Source organism: Panthera onca, chromosome E3 (assembly GCF_046562875.1).
Source record: "Panthera onca isolate mPanOnc1 chromosome E3, mPanOnc1 haplotype 2, whole genome shotgun sequence".
Taxonomy (NCBI): Eukaryota; Metazoa; Chordata; class Mammalia; order Carnivora; family Felidae; genus Panthera; species Panthera onca.
In genome coordinates this window covers 3,006,884-3,024,408 of record NC_138354.1, presented here as the reverse complement: position 1 = coordinate 3,024,408, position 17,525 = coordinate 3,006,884, and the positions used below count along the sequence as shown (strand labels likewise).

The 17,525-nt window shown below is 41.5% G+C and overlaps 1 protein-coding gene across 2 annotated transcripts in view; it reads right to left on the bottom strand.

Annotated features, from left to right (window-relative positions):
- SDK1 (sidekick cell adhesion molecule 1) overlaps positions 1–17,525 on the bottom strand; it is an 882,012-nt gene that overhangs the window by 537,906 nt on the left and 326,581 nt on the right. The gene's annotated exons all lie outside the window — the stretch shown is intronic.

Genomic DNA, 17,525 nt, shown 5'->3' with positions numbered 1-17,525 from the left:
AACATAACATTTATTTTTTTAACGTAATAAAAACCCCCTCTTATGATGGCTACAACACAGCGTGTTTCCACATCTAACCTCTCCAGCACGAGTGACATGGCAGGACCCGAAGTGTCACTGGAAGCCAAGAGGTCACTGTGCACGGCAGCATCTCGGATCCAGAGCCCGAGATCCTGACCACCCTCCCATCCCCACACAGCCACGCACAGAAGAGCCGCAACGGAGGTCCGGATGCTGCTGTCCCGCACTCACAAAGGCCCTTCTCCCCTCCTTCCCGGAGCATCCACTGAGTGCCTCCTGGCTGCTGGGCCCCGAGGATCTAGTGGGTCCCTGCTCCGAGGAGCCTCGGTCCGGGAAGCCAGATGCTGGCCAACCAGTGGTGGGAAGGGGTACCAGTGCGCCAGAAGCCCAGGGCAGGCTGACTCGGGCTTCACCGGGGCTAAGGCACCAAGGGTCACAGAAGCCTAAAGACCCAGGTACATGTCCCAGAGCTGCTTCAGCTACACAGCAGCTTTCCAAGGCATCTGGGGCTGCTTGAAGAACCGGCCCGACCTCGATGACCAATGAGAATTTCCTTAGATGCCCAGACTCCTCCACTCAGGGAAGAAGTGGACGGGTGCAAGCGTGCGTGTGTGTGTGTGTGTGTGGCCTGTGAAAGGTGAGTGGTGCCGCGGGAGCATCCTGGCGGCCAGGAAAGGCCTGGGGGGCGGGGGAGGGGGTGTGGCAGCGGCAGTGGAGCTTGGTTGGGGACCGCGTTTGGGGAGCCAGGGGCCAGGATGCCTGGGCGGACGGTATGAGTCCTCTCCCAGGGCTCCATCCCACTGTCACCTGGAGGCACCACAATCAGAAGGGAGACAAGCAGAAGAAACCTCACATTTCATATTCCCAGATCTCACCGTCAAGTCATCATTTTGGACTCCAAAGTGTGAGCAGCAAGTGTGAGATTTTTGAGTAGAGGCCTGCGTCTGCAGAACCGTCTTGGGATGTGATCTGTGCAGGGGAAATCCCGAGAGGTGGGGGGCCTCAGGTTCCTGTTAAACAGCACTGCCGACAGCTTGATGACACATTCAGTCAGGGGGAATCAAACCCTCTATTTTCTCTGAAATCAATGCGAATGAACAGCATATTTAAGGGAACATGTGGGGCGAACCTCCCCATCGAGTGTTTTCCCCTAAGAAACCACTCACGCTTTCACTGAGATTAATCTTCTGTGAAGCTTGTGGTAGAAACATAAATGGTGGTATTTACGTACTGCTTTGATCCTGCACTGTTCTAATGTATTTCAGCATATAAATTCATAAGAGGAGGAGGCAGTGGGATAACAACAATTCCCCTACTTCTCCAAACTGAAAGAAGCTTCCAGCTCTCCGATATTTTATTTCAAGGTAGAACTGCACTAAATTGTCATTTCTATGGTTTATAGTGAAAAAGGATGACCAACCAAAATGAGAGAAGAGTTATCAGAAATAACCAACATTTTTCTTGAATATGGTACAATATTTCTTTCTAATATTCTTTCAAATAGTCCTTAAGTACAACTCAGATTAAATAGAAGGCTGTGAAGGCCAAGAACAGAAACTCAGAAGTGACCTACCCTGCCCTGCTTCCAGGTTTACGGGGGGTTTATGCCTCACATGTATTGACATAAAAACTGGGACTCAAAAGATACCTCGAATTTTAGAGCAAGGAAATTACGTGGGAAGAGAACTTAAGGATATCTAAACTCAAATAGATAAGGTCTATTGATTTTAGCAAAGTTACAAACTATAAAGTCTTCTCTAGGAGCAGCACGGGTGTGTGGCTGCGGCTTATAGCAAGGCCCTGGGGCCAGACAGCCGGGGATCAAAGCTCTGTCCATAGCTTCTAAGCTTGGGGAACCTCCCACCTCCTATGTGTGGGATTCTCAATCAACAAAGTAATAAAATCAACCTCTTTTATAGCAGCAGTGCTCAAACTTTCTGGTCTCAGGACCCCCTGACAACTTAAAAAGAAATTATTAATAACCCCAAAATTCTTATTTGAGTTATATCTTTCTGTATTTATCATATAGGAAAACAGTAACATCAAAGTTATCGCATGTTACAAGACAGCTATGAAAAATTAATTTTCTCAAATAAAAAGTACTATTGAAAAGAAGGACATTGTTTTCCTTTTTTTTTTTTTTTTCAAATTTCTTCAATGTCTGGCTTAATAAAAGATGACTTTTGCATTTAATCTCTTGCAATTATGTTGTTTCCATTGAAGGACATGAACAAAGTCCAGCCTCCCACAGACATGTAGCAAGTGGCATATACAACAGTTCCAATTTCTAATTTTTACTTCACAGTTCAGTTTTTATTTTTAGCAACCAATCCTGTCCATTGTTTTTCTTCATGCAACATTTTCATCATATTCAAGAAAATGTACCAATTACCCAAGTATGAATTACCACGGTTTGTCTCTTAGTCACAATTTCAAGTAAAAAGGGGGGACCATGAAAAAAGCAGTTCACAACACGAGCAATCCCACAAGGACGTGGCCTCGAGACAACAGTCATATTTCAGTACAGAAAAGCGTTTTATGCAATTCCCATTTTTGGGGATACTGAATATTAAAAGGACGTGTGTTAGACTCAAAATTCAGTAAAACTAATGTCTTTTACTACTCCATCAAGAAGACTCTTAAGAGAACTAGATTTTCTTTTTTTAACCGCATGTGTGTGATGGGGAAGAACACCACGTCAACCACGAAACTTGGGTGCCACCATCATGATACACCTGCTCAAGGTATGGGAATTTCCTCACGATTGCTTCTGTATTATCAGTAAACACAAACAAAAGTCTCCATGTTATTATAAAATGTGTTTGACTTCTTGGACGCCCTTGAAAGGGTTTCAGTCTCAAAAACCAGAGGTTCTTGGACAACAGTGGGAACTGCCACCCTAGAGAGTTCCCACAAAGATGAAATTAGCCAATGTGTGCTTAGCACAGTCCCTGGTACAGAAACACAATTTTTGTGTTAGCTTTTATTAAAACATACTGTCAAAGAATGAAATTGCATGTTCCTACGGAATTTTGAAACTTGAACTTCATTCAAAGTACATCTACTCCTGGCGTTCAAAATAACACAGATAAATCAGGTTATACTCTTAAAAGTCAATAACTATTAAGCTAAAGAAGCTGTTTCAATTTACAGAAAAACAGGTGTTCACATTTTCAATTATTTCAGAATTCCAACAAAACCTAAATATTGATCTGATTATTTATTCTTTCATTCAACAAATATTTATTAAAGGCCTACCAGGACTTCCATGAGGTGGGAATACAGATGTGAATTTTAAAAAAAAAACTGAAATCACATCTTCACGGAGCTTATATTCTAGTTCACGGAGATAAACAAAAAAACAAATGAGGAAAATACATAGTACAGTTTGTGCTGCTACAGCTCCTATTTCTCTTACATAAATTACGTCGTAAGTGGTTGATAAATAAGGAAATGATATCAGTATAACATGAAAGTTGTATTTATTTATGCATGATTTTTTTCCCCAGGATATTAATGCTACAGTGTGATCACCATCTTTAGCATTTAGTGAAGAATAACACTTGGAACTATAAGGAAACAATTATCAACAACAACAACAACAACAAATAAAACTACCCTGAAATTAAAGAACGACCTTCCTTAGTTTCGTGCTAGTGGCTGGTTTGGGGGCTCTAAGAACCAGCACGTTACACTTCTGAGAGAAGTAAATGCAGATAAATAAGCTGGGAAGGCTTTCTCCTTTTTACCAAACCAATAAATCAATGAAGAAAGTCAGGAGTGTTATTGTTTATTAGTGTCCTGGTTGTAAAGCTCTATAGGTTTGAGTGGTCTGCCCTGAACACTACTTTTCCCATAAGTTCTGTTATTTTAGTGTATAATTTTATAGAATGCAGAATTTTTTCAGGAATAGATATATGAAATAATAAGAAAAATACCTATATATCAGATAGTGATAAATGCCATAGAAAAAACGTGAGAGAGAAGAAGAAAGAGAATTCAGGGGAAAGGGCTGCATTTTTATATGTGGAAGATAAGATCAGTGACAGTGAGTTGGGATCAGAACAAGCTGGGGAAGGTGACAGTGAGTGGGGATCAGAAGGAGCTGGGGAAGGAGGTCTGGCACTTAGGAATGGAAAGAGCATTCCAGGCAGTAGGAAAAGTGAGTACAAACGCCTGAGGTGGAAGTGAGCGTGGAGTGTTGCAGGAATGCTGGGAGAACCAATGGGGGGTGAAGAAGAATGAGTGAGGGCACTTTAGGGACACATGAGGCTGAAAAGGTAAGGGCAGGGGAGCTCACAGGCATTTCATTTTAAGGCCTCTGGATTTTGCTTTATGTGTCATTGGAAGTCAATGGAGAATTCTGAGCAAAAGAGGGATATCCTTTGCTTTAGGTTTTCACTGGCTCATATGGGTCAGTGTCGGGAAAAGGCTGGAAGGGCAGAAGCTGGGCCACAGCTCAGGAGGATGTTGTGTGAATCTAGAGGAGAGACAGTGGTAACATGGTCCATGTTGGTTGCAGTGAAGGCAGACCTGAATCAGACTTAGGGTATATTATAAAAGTAAAGTTAACAGAAATCACAGAAGTAGGAAGTGGGATATGAGTCAAAGAGAAGAATCAATCACAACATCAAGATTTCAGCTCAAACAAACAGGAAAGATGCTATTTCCTGAAATGGGATGAAAAGAGGGGGTTTTACAGGGCTCAATGCCAAACATGTTAAACAGGGAGTTTGGTTAATGCAGTATATGTGATTCTCACACAAAAATGCAAAATTAACACTTGGGACTCAATAGTTAGATAATTCCAAGTTACCAGTTTTATAGAAAAAATTCAGCTGCCTTAAAAAATAAAATTTTGCCAGAGATATGAAATGTGTAAGTTAAATAGCCATTGAAACAATTTTAATTTGGTGAGAAGTTAAAATTCAAATATCCTAGATTCTTTTAAAATGACAAACCAAAAATACAACTTATCTTTATTATCTAAAGATTTTAAAAAGCTCCAAAATAATTTTATTCTGAAATAGACGAGTTCCCATTTTTCCCATCAAGAATACCTAGTTGGTATGTCAAATTTAACTATGCAATCAGACTTGGAGAAAATGAGTCCAGACAGAGAGGGAAAATTGTGCAGTAGTTGTATCACACCTAATTTATACGTTTTTTTTTCCCAAGTGCCCTTAGACTGTTCAAGATGCACCATATCCTGGACCATAACACAAAACTCAATATATTTAAAAGAAATGAATTCACAAAGAGTATATCCTCTGACCATAATGGAGTCAAAACAGAAATCAAAACCAAAAAGACAACAGGATTATTTCCAAATTCCTGGAAAGTAAACAACATTTTAAATAATCCATGAGGCAAAGAGAAAGTCTAAAAGGAAATATAAAATCTGTAGAACTAAATGAAGGTAAAAATACAACATACCAAAATACGTGGGACACAGCTAAAGCAGCAGTGAAAGGGAGATTTATAGTGTTAAACACAAGTCATTAGAAAAGAGGAAAAGCCTCAAATCAAAAATAATATATTACCTCAAAAAAAGAAAAAGGTTAAAGTAAGCCCAAAGCAAGTTAAAGGTATAAAATAATAACGATAAAAGCAGAATCAATGAAATTGAAAAGAGAGAATACAGAAAATCAATGAATCAAAAACCAGGTTTTTAAAAAAAAAAAAAAAAAAGGTAAAGCTCTGGAAAGATTGAATGAAACACAAAGAGAAGACACAAAGCATCAATACCAGCAATGGAGTAGGGGAGAGAGCACCTCAGATCTCACCATCATTTAGAAAAGGAATACAATGAACAACTTTAAACTCACTAATTTGACAACTTAGAAGTCGTGAACTAATTCCTTAGAAAATATAAACGACAAAAATTCAACCAAAATGAAATCTACAGCCTGAATAGTCCTGCAACCAATTAAAGAAAGTGAATTTGTTAATTAAAAAGCGTCTGAAAGAAAAATCTCCAGACCCACATGGTTTCACTAAGGAATTCTATCAAACATTTAAAGAATTAACATCGACTTTACACAATGTTGTCCAAAAACCAGAAGAGAAAGAAATGTTTCCCCACTCATTTTTTGAGCCTAGTTTTACACTGATATAAAATCTTGGCAAAGATAATGCCAAAAAGTCCATTATATACCAATCTCTACTGAACTCAGACACAAAAATCTTCAACAAAATACTAGCAAGTCAAATAAAGTAATGTATTAAAAGAATTATATGCCAAGATTGAGTGGAATGTATTCCAGGTATGCAAGGCTGGTTCAAAATTTGAAAAATCAAACAGCATAATTTACCATTTCAATGGGCTAGAAAAAAAATTCTGTGATCTATCAATTGAGGCAGAAAAAGCACTGGACAAAATTCAACGCCCATTCATAAATTTAAAAAAAGAAAAAAAAAACACTCTCACTAAACTGGGACTAGAGAGGAACTTTCTTTTAAAGAACATGCATGAAAAACATACCTCTAATAACATCATACTCAACAATTACAAACAGAATACCTTTCCCTTAAACTTGGTACCCAGTCAAGGATGTCTGTTCTCATGGGTCTTATTCAGGGTCTGGCCACTGAAATAAGGAAGAAACTAAGGAAATCAAACACATACATATTGGAAGGGAAAAATAAAATTGTCCCTATTTGTAGATGACACGACTGTGTCTGTAGAAAATCCCAAAGAAGCTACACACACAAAGACACAAACAATTCTGTTTGATTTTGGTAAAAATTTTAAGTGACTTTAAAAATGAAATCAAATGTCACAGATGACCTGACCTAAGCCAGCGGCTATGCTTGAAGTTTTCACCTGAAGAGTAGAATGCTACAATCAGGTTAGATTGACCATTTAAAAATTTTTTTTAACATTTTTGGGGCGCCTGGGTGGCTCGGTCGGTTAAGCATCTGACTTCAGCTCAGGTCATGATCTCGCGGTCCCTGAGTTCGAGCCCCGCATCAGGCTCTGTGCTGACTGCTCAGAGCCTGGAGCCTGTTTCAGATTCTGTGTCTCCCTCTCTCTCTGCCCCTTGCCTGTTCATGCTCTCTGTCTCAAAAATAAACAAACATTAAAAAAATTAAAAAAAAAATTTTTTTTAACATTTTTATTGATTTTTGAGAGACAGAGGGAGACAGAGCAAGAGAATAGGAGGGGCAGAGAAAGAGCGAGACACAGAATCCCAAGCAGGCTCCAGGCTCTGAGCTGTCAGCACACAACCCGATGTGGGGCTCGAACTCACAAACTGTGAGATCATACCCTGAGCTGAAGTCAGACGCTTAACCGACTGAGCCATCCAGGCACCCCAGAATGACCATTTAAAAAAAAATAGAGAAAAAAAGCCAAAAAATAAAGAGAGAGAGAGAGAGAGAGAGTGAATGAGCATGGTATTGGCAGAGAGACGCTACTTTAAATCAAAGAAACGAATAGTGAACCTAGAGAAAGCCCAACACCACAAGTGCAGCCAAGTAAGTTTTCATAGAGGTGTAAAACAAACTGAAAAGAGGAAAGATAGTCTTTAAACAAATGGTGCCAGAGCAACCAAAACATCTAGAAGTCAAATAAAATGAACCTCCACCTAACCTTCTTACTGCATATAAAAATGAACTCAAAATGGATCATGAGTTTAGGCATAAAAGTAAAAAACTGTAATAGAAAATATTGGAGAAAATCTTTAAAATCTACAGTGAGACAAAGAGTCTCAGACCTGATCCCAAAAGCACAATACATTAAAAAAAAAAACAAAAACCAACAATCAAAAAAAAAAAAAACCACATTGAATCTTACAAAATTTTAAACTTTTCCTCTGCAAAAGTCCCTGTGAAGAAGATAAAAAGACAAGCACAGATTAGGAGAAAATATGTCCAAACCATCTATCTAAAAAAGGACTAGCATTTAAAATATATAAAGAACACTCAAAAATCAACAGTACAAAACAAACAGTCTAAACAGAAAATAGACAAAAGGTATGAAAGACATTTCACTGAAGGCGATCTACAGACAGCAAATAAGCACATGGAAAGATGTTCCAGAGCACTCATCATCGGAGAAATACGAATCAAAAGCATACTAAGTTATCAGTGCACACCCATCAATCACAACGGCTAAATTAAAACACAGTGACCACACCAACTGCTGATCATGTAAGAAGGAGACAAAACTGGGTCGCTCAGAGCATGGCTGGTGGACGTGTGGAGTCACTCAGTCACTCTGGAAAACACCAGGACAGTCTGTGATAAAACGAAACATGTATCTACCATACAGACCCAGCAACTGCACTCTTAGGAATTTATCCCAAAGAAATGAGGACTTGTACTGACATGGTAACCTGTCCGAGATGTTAACAGCAGCTTTAGTCGAACCAGCCAAAACCTGGATGCAACCCAGGTGTTCTCCGAAAGGCCAAGAGCCGTACCAACCACAGCACACCTACTAAGGAACACGAGGGGCAAGCTCCTGGTACACAACAGCCTGGCTCACTCTCCCCAGAGTTCTGCTGAAACAACCGAATCCCAAAGGGCATATGCAACATGATTGCTTTCATGGAACACTGCTGACATGACAAAATTATAGAAACGGAGAACAGATGAGTGGGTTGCGAGACCAGAAATGGGGGCAGGGGGTGTAGCAATGGAAGGGTAACACCGGGGACTTTCTACGCCCACCGCACTGATGGCCGCAGCCTGGTTGCAACACCTGGGCAAGACACCGCCACCGGGAGCACTGAGCAAGGGGCAAAGGGGCGCACGCGATCTCTCCGTATCACTTCTAATAACTGTGTGTGAACCTGCCATGATCTCCAAGTAAAAGTTTGATTAAAACAAATGCACTGTTAAGTGCATTGTTAATGAATGAATATGAAGGCCACAAAGTGGAAGACGATATTCTGGTAAAAGTGGTACCAATTACATAAAAATTCCCACAATGCAGTGATGATGGAAGATGACATACAAATAAAGGAGCAAACAGCCTGAACGTGGACTTCGCAAAGGAAAATGGACAAATAGCTCAGAAGCACACAGGAGGTGCCTGGCATCACGGGACACTACGGACTACGAGGGCGAAAACCGAAAAAAACAAACAGCAGTAAAGGTGGGCGAGCTCTCCGCTGCTGAAAAGACTGTAAAAATGACACAAGCGCTTGACAAAAAGGTTTGGCGATTTCTCATAAAATTAAATACCTACCCGACGACCCAGAAATGCCGGGCTTAGATATTTCTTCAAGAGATAACACTCAAAGAATTGCCCACACGAGTCGGTTGACCGTAGCATTATTTATAAAGCCCTGAACTGAAAACAAGAGACGTACGTCCATAGAGACGAACAAACTGATCAACCCAACACTGTGAAGAATTCCAGACCTCATGCCAGATGAAAGAAGCCAGACGTAAAACTGCCCATCTCACGTGACTGCCGTTGTACGAAATTCAAGCGCAGGCAAAATTAACCCGTGTGGAAAGAAATCAGGAAAATGGTTGTCTACAGGGATGGAGCCCGGTTGGCAGGGGCGTGCGTGAGGAAGTCTGCAGGGGCGACGGAAACGTTCTCCATTTGGACGGACGTGGTGGCCGCGTGAGGCTACACATCGGTCAAAACTCAAGGAATTGTACCTGACTATCTGTCAATTTCACTACTGACAAACTCTACCTCAGTCACTAGTCTTGATGGCGTACATCTATCCACCGTTTCAGGACGGAGACACACGTTCCTCAGGCCCTGCCTCAAGTGCTCTAAGGCACCGACTGCTGTGCGCGACAGCGGCCGCTGGCACAGTAACACGTATGCTCCCGTGGGATCCCACTAAGGAGCTGGCTGCCTGTTACTGCACCTTCAATCCCCCGCCACCATTTAACGCTTCCTGTGCATCTTATCTCCCAGGCAGATAGAGGAGCCAACAGGATTCGAGTTCCTATTTGTACTACTCACGCTACTGTCGGACAATCATTGAGCATTTACTGCGTACCAAGGGAGACATGTTTCAATAATATTGCAGGTATTGCCACAACAACTGCATCAGAGAGAGGTCCTATTTTTATGCCCATTATACAGATGAAAACACTGAGAAAGAGTTTAGGTAACTTGTTCAAGACCACAAGATAGTAAGTGGTAGAGTCAAGGTCAAACCTCTGTTGCCTAATTAATTCCAGGATCACACACTCTGAACCCCCTCTGGTTCAGAATGTAAACTAAAAATGAACAGAAATAGGTGCATCTGGGTAGCTCAGTCAGTTAAGCGTCCGACTCTTCATTTTGGTTCATGTAGTGATCTCATGGTTCATGAGGTCAAGCCCCACGCCCCACTTAGGAGTCTTTCTCTCTTTCAAAATAAATAAAATAAAACTTTAAAAAAATGAACAGAAACAGAACTGCATGATGAAATACTAACATCAGAGCTGGTGAGTTTCCTATCAGAGGGAGCGATTCATGCTTCTGTTTCAAAAACCAGAAAATATCCAGCAAATATGCCTCTTACCCAAGACCAAGCTATGTACAGATCAACACCATCAGAAAAGCCATCAAGGACGGTCAGCGCTGTAGCAATAGATTCCGCGCAGGTAACAATGGCTAGGGTAAACTGAGGCATAAAAATGAATAGAGGTAATCTCCCACAAGCAAAATTACATAAACCCCAAAACTACAGAAAACCACTGTTAAGTGCCCCGTGAATAGCTTATATAATTCATGCAAGACGAAAATTAAAAAAAAAAAAAAAAAAAAAAAAAAACTTTAAAAGAGGGAGAAAAATGGCTGCATCTGACTGCCATCTTCTAGATGCTGAGAACAAATGGGAACTCAATGTGTGGCAGAAAAGGCATTTTCCATGTTGCCAATTTAATTTGTAAAAAATTAAAACACACAAGGAGAGATGAAACCAAACAAAATGATCCCTCTACACATAAACCTATTAGAAAACGATTAAACTCTAGACACTAATGATGACTCACTTAGCTTTGTCTAGAGCCAACATTTTCTTACTGTTAATGAGACGCACATAGGACTAAGTACACTTGCCTCAAACTATCTTCACTCTCATCATGGTTACAAACTTTATAACAAGTAGGGGCTGATATTTCTTGTATCTTATATCTAGTTTTTTTTGTTTTTTTTTACAACCAATAGTATATTCAGGCTAATAAGCACATGAAAAATGTTCAACATCAGTCATTAGGAAAATCAAAATCAAAATTACAATGAGATAACCCATGCCAAACCACCTACCTGAAGGGCTATAATCAAAAAGACAGTCACGTGTGCTGGGAAGAGTATGGAGGAATTGAAAACCTCATTTGTTGCTGGTGGGTATGTAAGGTGGAAATAGTCTGGCAGTTCCCCAAATTGTTAAAACAGAGTTACCATGTGACCCAGTAACTCCACTCCTGGGTATGTGTCCAGGAAAAATGAAATGTGCGGGTTTTGTCCACACAAAAATTTGTATGTGAGCATTCACAGAAGCATTATTCAGAACAACCAAAAAGTGGAAGCAATCCAAATGTCTGTCAAGAGGCTGGATAAACAACATGTTGGTATAACTATGCAATGTAATCTTATTTAACAGTAAAAAGGAATTAACACATGACCCATGCCTTGAACCATGTTGAATGTAAGGAGCCACAGAGGACGATATGTCATGTGACTGCATCGGTACGAATGTCCAGGACGGGCAAATCCATACAAAGTAGATTGGTGGTTACCTGACGGACAGGGAAGTAGAGCGAGAAGGGGGGTGGGGGATGGCAAGAGACTGCTAGTAGGCTCAAGGATTATTTGCATTAGAGTATGGTTATGTCTGCACAACTCAACGTACTGAGAACCTTCAATTGACACTTTATTTTTTTTATTTTTATTTTTAACATTTATTCATTTTTGAGAGAGAGAGAGACAGAGCATGAATGGGGGAAGGTCAGAGAGAGAGGGAGACACAGAATCCGGAACAGGCTCCAGGCTCTGAGCTGTCAGCACAGAGCCCGATGCGGGGCTCGAACTCACACACTACAAGATCATGACCTGAGCCAAAGTCGGACGCCCAACCGACTGAGCCACCCAGGTGCCCCTGAATTGACACTTTAAACAGATGGACTTCATGGTTATACATTCCATGTCAACAAAGCTGTTAAAATAACCTCTTTGGGAAATAATGATAGCTATCTGTGCTACGCGTGGTAAGTACTATTATTTTTACTTTCTTACTGATGGGGAAACTGAGGCACAGAAGGGTCAAGGAATTTTCCCAGGGATACAGAGCCGGCAAGTGGCAGAGTCAGGACCTGTGTCCACAAAACACGTCTGCAAAATTTATTCTCTTGCTCACTGTGCCCTGTGTCCTTTTGAAAAGAGCCGACCATGAGTGTTAGCAGTGGCAGCGAGCAAGAGGAGGGACAGGGAGACCGGAGAGGACACAGGAAAGATGACAAGAGAAACAGGGAAGGACAGCTGGCTAAGGCTTTCCCCCGGACCTGGGGTTACCTTCTTTTGGATCAGGTCCTTAGGCGAGGCTGACCAGAGCTATCTGGGGACGGGTTAGAAAACCTTATGAAAACGTGTCCCCAGAGTTTTCTTCAAAACAATCGTGTTCCAAACAAGCAGAATTATACAAGGATGAGGTAAGTACTTTCAGAACCACCAAGGTCTCCAACTGAAGCAACATTTGAGGGAAGGTGGGAAGAGACGGCCCCTGTGGAAAGGTCTACACTGCCCAGTTCTTCAACACTACAAAGGGAGGCCCAGGGTTGGCAACTGGGAGTAGAACTCTGTGAACGCCAGTGCCCCCTGTTGGAGGCACCGAGTGCTGAGTCGAGAAGCATTACTGTCTAAGAACATTCTTAATGTCGAGAAATAAGCCTGAAGATGAGTAAGACTTCTTAAAAGAGTACTTAAACCCTAGCTTGTTGTCACAGATACTAACTCAAGTCAAATACCTTCCCCCACAGGTCGTTGGAGGCAGGCTCTCTTCCGTACCCCCGTAAAGTCCCATCTGCAACGCTACTTTGCATGGGGGTCAATGTTTTTACAGAGGAGCTCTCTTTCCTAGGTACATGTCTCAGCTCCTTGTCAGCCAGCAGAGGGGAGGGGGGCAGGGGGACGGGGGGCACGGACGCCACGTTCCTCATCCCCAGTGGCTCCTTTCCACCTTCACCCCAAGGATATTCACAAGCAGCGCACTAAAAACCCTACAGCAAACCAGTCTGTGCTTCAAAACCATACGGCAAACACAGACCTGAAAATTGTCAGATAAAGTGGTTAAGATGTGCCAATCTATGCTGTTTCTGTATTTGTGACTCCACTAGGCCAAGTTCCTCTTTGTCTAAAGCGGTGACATTTACCCAAACAGAGCTCCCGCAGCAGGAGTCCCTGAGCCCCACCTGCCCACCACTGTGCCTTACACAATGGCATGGAAAGGAATGTCTTGTGGCAGTTCAGAAAGGAAACACAACACCGAGATAAGTAAACAGAACAGAATCCAGCTCAGGGAAAAATAAATAAATAACCTTCGCGGGGCAGAATTCATCAACTACACTACACAAACAGCATCATTAAAATGTGGCAGGAATGACCAGGAGGTAGACAGAAAGAAAAGGGCAGTAGGTGGAGTAATAATTATCTAGACTATTAAAAGACTTAAAATAGAACGCAGTTTCTCAAATTTGCAAGGCTCGAACCTTGAACGCTCCTTCTCATTACACAAGGATTCTGTTATTCTGAAACGTATCGATGTAAAGGGGAGTGGGGAATGGCAATTATATTTTTAAATGGCGTGTAATCTTTTTACCAGAGATAGCTGACATTTTATAGTAAGACATCATTTTCATTTCAAACTGTTGGGTGATTCTTATAATGACTCGAGGAGCTCTAAAGAAATAAAGTACCAGCAGGTGGTCAGTCAAATACTAAGAAATTCCTCACTCCACAGGCAGTAATCAGGTTGAAATACTTCCTCTATTACTTCCAAAAATAGAGCAGATAGTTATACACAGGCCTTCCCAGTTTCAAAACTATTATTTCCACAAACAGTAAAAATATATTGGTTTGTTTCTGCGTAGAACCATCAATAGCCTGGTTTGTAATCTGTATCAGGGAATCTAAGAAAAGTAGCTTTGGGGGGAATTTTGTTAACATCTTTGCCTCTCAAACTTTAGACCCCATCCTACGCTGACTATACCTGATATTGATATACCTGCAAAAGTTTGAGAATCACCAGTTGAAAGGTTTTCTTCACTATGGACAAATTTTGCAAGCATTTAAACAATAACCGCTCACCACCACCACCAAATGTGTTCAAAGATTTCAGAGAGTTCCAGTAGCAGTGGTTCCATCATAATTATTAGCCCTTTTCCATCAGTGCACCGCAGGCCCATTGCAAATTCTACCAAGAAATACACCAAAGGCCCCGGCGCATGTTCTTTCGAAGGAGGAAGCCCCAGCCATTACTGTGATTGCTCTTCTGTATGCCAGGGTGAGCAGCCGGGACGAGGGATTTCTTTAATTTTATGACTTTCACAACGTACCCAATGCCAAAGCCTCTGGGCAGACACAAAGGGCATCCAGAAAGGAACTAATAATGGTACGGTCTCCCTTAGGTGGCCAGTGATCCTCCCCACGTCAATCAGATGCAAGTACTGAATTAACAGCTAGGTCCTGCCATACCCTGCAGGCTCAGAACAGTTGAAAAGGGGTCTATTGGGAGGTTTCAGAAACTTGGGTCCTGGCACTCAGTATTATGATGCTGCAAAAGGAAAAGGGTAATCCTTACAGTAACTGCCCTCTAAACACAAAAACTTAAGAGGTAAAGGTTAGCCCTTGAAATCGCCAGTTGATCTCAGCTGCCTGCCTCACAAGAGGACACTCTGAAGTCAAAATGCTAAAATGCAGAGATCTATGAAGACATCACCAAATATAATTAAAGAATGATTATAATATAAACAGTGGTTTTTAACTTTGGATGCACATTAGAATCTCCTGGGGAGTTTGTTTTTTTTTTTTTTAATGCTGTTTCCCAGGCTATACCCCAGGTCAATTAAATCTTGAGAGTCTGGGCGTGAGGCCCAGGTATCAGTATTTTTCTCAAGTTTCTCCTGAGATTTCTATGTGAGGCTGAGGTTGGGAACCCCAGGAAGGAGCTGAAGGATATCACACACAGTTAGTTGAAATTAGCAATCTCCCCTAAAATATGTTGACTTTCAACTGTAATTAATGGAACTCTGTTGCATAAAGCAAGAAATTACTGTGATTTAGTGATTTCATTATTTAACATTCCTCTTTTAATTTTTACTTGATTTTATTTTTATGTGCATGAGTGGGGAAGGGGCAGAAAGAGGAGAGAGAGAGAGAAAATCTCAAGCAGGCTCTGAATTGTGACAGCGCAGAGCCCCACGTGGGGTTCGAGGTCACAAATCGTGATATCATGACCTGAGCCGAAATCAAGAGTCGGTCAGTCACCTAACCGACTGAGCCACCCAGGCACCCCATAAGTATTCATTTTTTTAGAAGCTAAACAGCATATTTTCAACTGTCAATTCACCCTTTGGTACAGTTTACCTAATTAAATTTGTTATATAATTTTATTATTTTTTTAATATGAAATTTATTGTCAAATTGGTCTCCATACAATACCCATTGCTCATCCCAACAGGTGCCCTCCTCAATGCCCATCACCCACTTTCCCCTCCCTCCCACCCCCCATCAACCTTCAGTTTATTTTCAGGTTTTAAGAGTCTCTTATGGTTTGGCTCTCTCCCTCTCTTTTTTTTTCCCCTTCCCCTCCGCCATGGGTTTCTGTTAAGTTTTTCAGGATCCACCTAAGAGAGAAAACATATGGTGTCTGTCTTTCTCTGTATGACTTACTTCACTTAGCATCACACTCTCCAGTTCCATCCACGTTGCTACAAAAGGCCATATTTCATTCTTTCTCATTGCCACGTAGCATTCCATTGTGTTTGTTCCACAGACTTTGATTTTCCAGTTATTCCACATCTGCCCCAATGTATTCTGTCTACAGCATTATCCATTTACATTTCCATCAAAGGACACGGAAACAAAAAAGGGGGTAAAAAGTCTAAATCAATCTATTCTTAACTTCACACCATGTGTGTTCCTCGTTCAAATCCACTGAACTGCAACTTTGACCTGGGAGCACCCGTAACAGGTGATGAAACTAGACGGGTACCCCCAAAGCTCTGCGGGCACAGCCTGAAGCCCGCTGCCACAAGCAACGCTTTTCAATTTTAGTTTTCAGTTTTCCAAACCCATGCGTAGGGTACCTCTATCCCTAGCATTTGTGATTGTGCTGACGTGAAAACCGACTTTCCACTCGTTACGGCTTTTGCGTCTGTCCTAGCCTAGCACCAATCACCTAGCTGAGGAAGCACACAGTTCTGGTTACGTAGAGACTGTGAGGAACACAAATACTGAGTCTGGATAATGCAAAGACCCCATTTATCCACATTTCCGGGTGGCTCAAATAGTATTATTTGTATTTTATTATTTTAAGACATTATTATGCAAGTAATATCACACTGTCTTTGAAACACCGTAGCCACGGAAGCTGACACTAATAATAAATGTAAAAACTGAAGGAAGACACTCAGCCCCGAGAGACAGTGCCGATGAGCAGCGAGTTGGGACACTGACGTCCAAGGACCCACACACCTGTGCCATCAAACCCCTCTGAGTCTCAGTTTCCACAGCCACGATGTGGGGGTAAGAAGGCCTGCCCCCACCAGAGAGAAGAACCTAATGAGTTGGTATTTGTACAACCGCCGTTAGCCAGTACCGGTACCAATTAACTCCTGCCCCTCGTATACGATTCGGTGTTTCGTGTCAAGAAACTAAAATCCCAAGCGAAAAGGAAGTACCTCTTGTGGTAAATGACAACTTCAAAATCATTTTTGACAAGCGGAAGTCATGTGAAAACGCCTATCAAGACAAAGGAGAGCAAATCAAACGCACATTTTGACTCTTTTCTTTCTTTTATTTCAATCTTCCAAAAACAGTAACCCAACGCAGCTCTGCTTCTCAAGTTTCTCACATCTAATAAATTACTTTATCCCAGAACACAGCAAGAAGAAACTAAATCAACCCAATACAGATGTTGATAAAACCCGATCAATTTAAAATGAATAATTCAATCAGTGAGGTGTCCAATAGGTTTCACTAAATCTTTTCAACGTCTTTCTTACGCGTAACATGGAGCTACTGACTGAAGAGATTTTCATCACCTCCACAATGAATCTGGGAGCGCACCCTCAGGACCCCGAGACTCGGCACCCACCCAGCACATTCATCATCCTCACACAAGTCACAGAAGAAAAACTAAATGCTTTGAGCCAGGCTCTTTTGGAAGTGATTTTCTCAGCCAGGAGCTTCTTCCGTTTGCATGTTCCTTTGTCCTTCGTTTTTATTTCCTAAGCTGCCATAAACTGCACAACTGTTCAGTATAGACAACAGTCATTAGTATATTACTGAAATAGATTTGTTTCAATCAACACATTAAGTATCT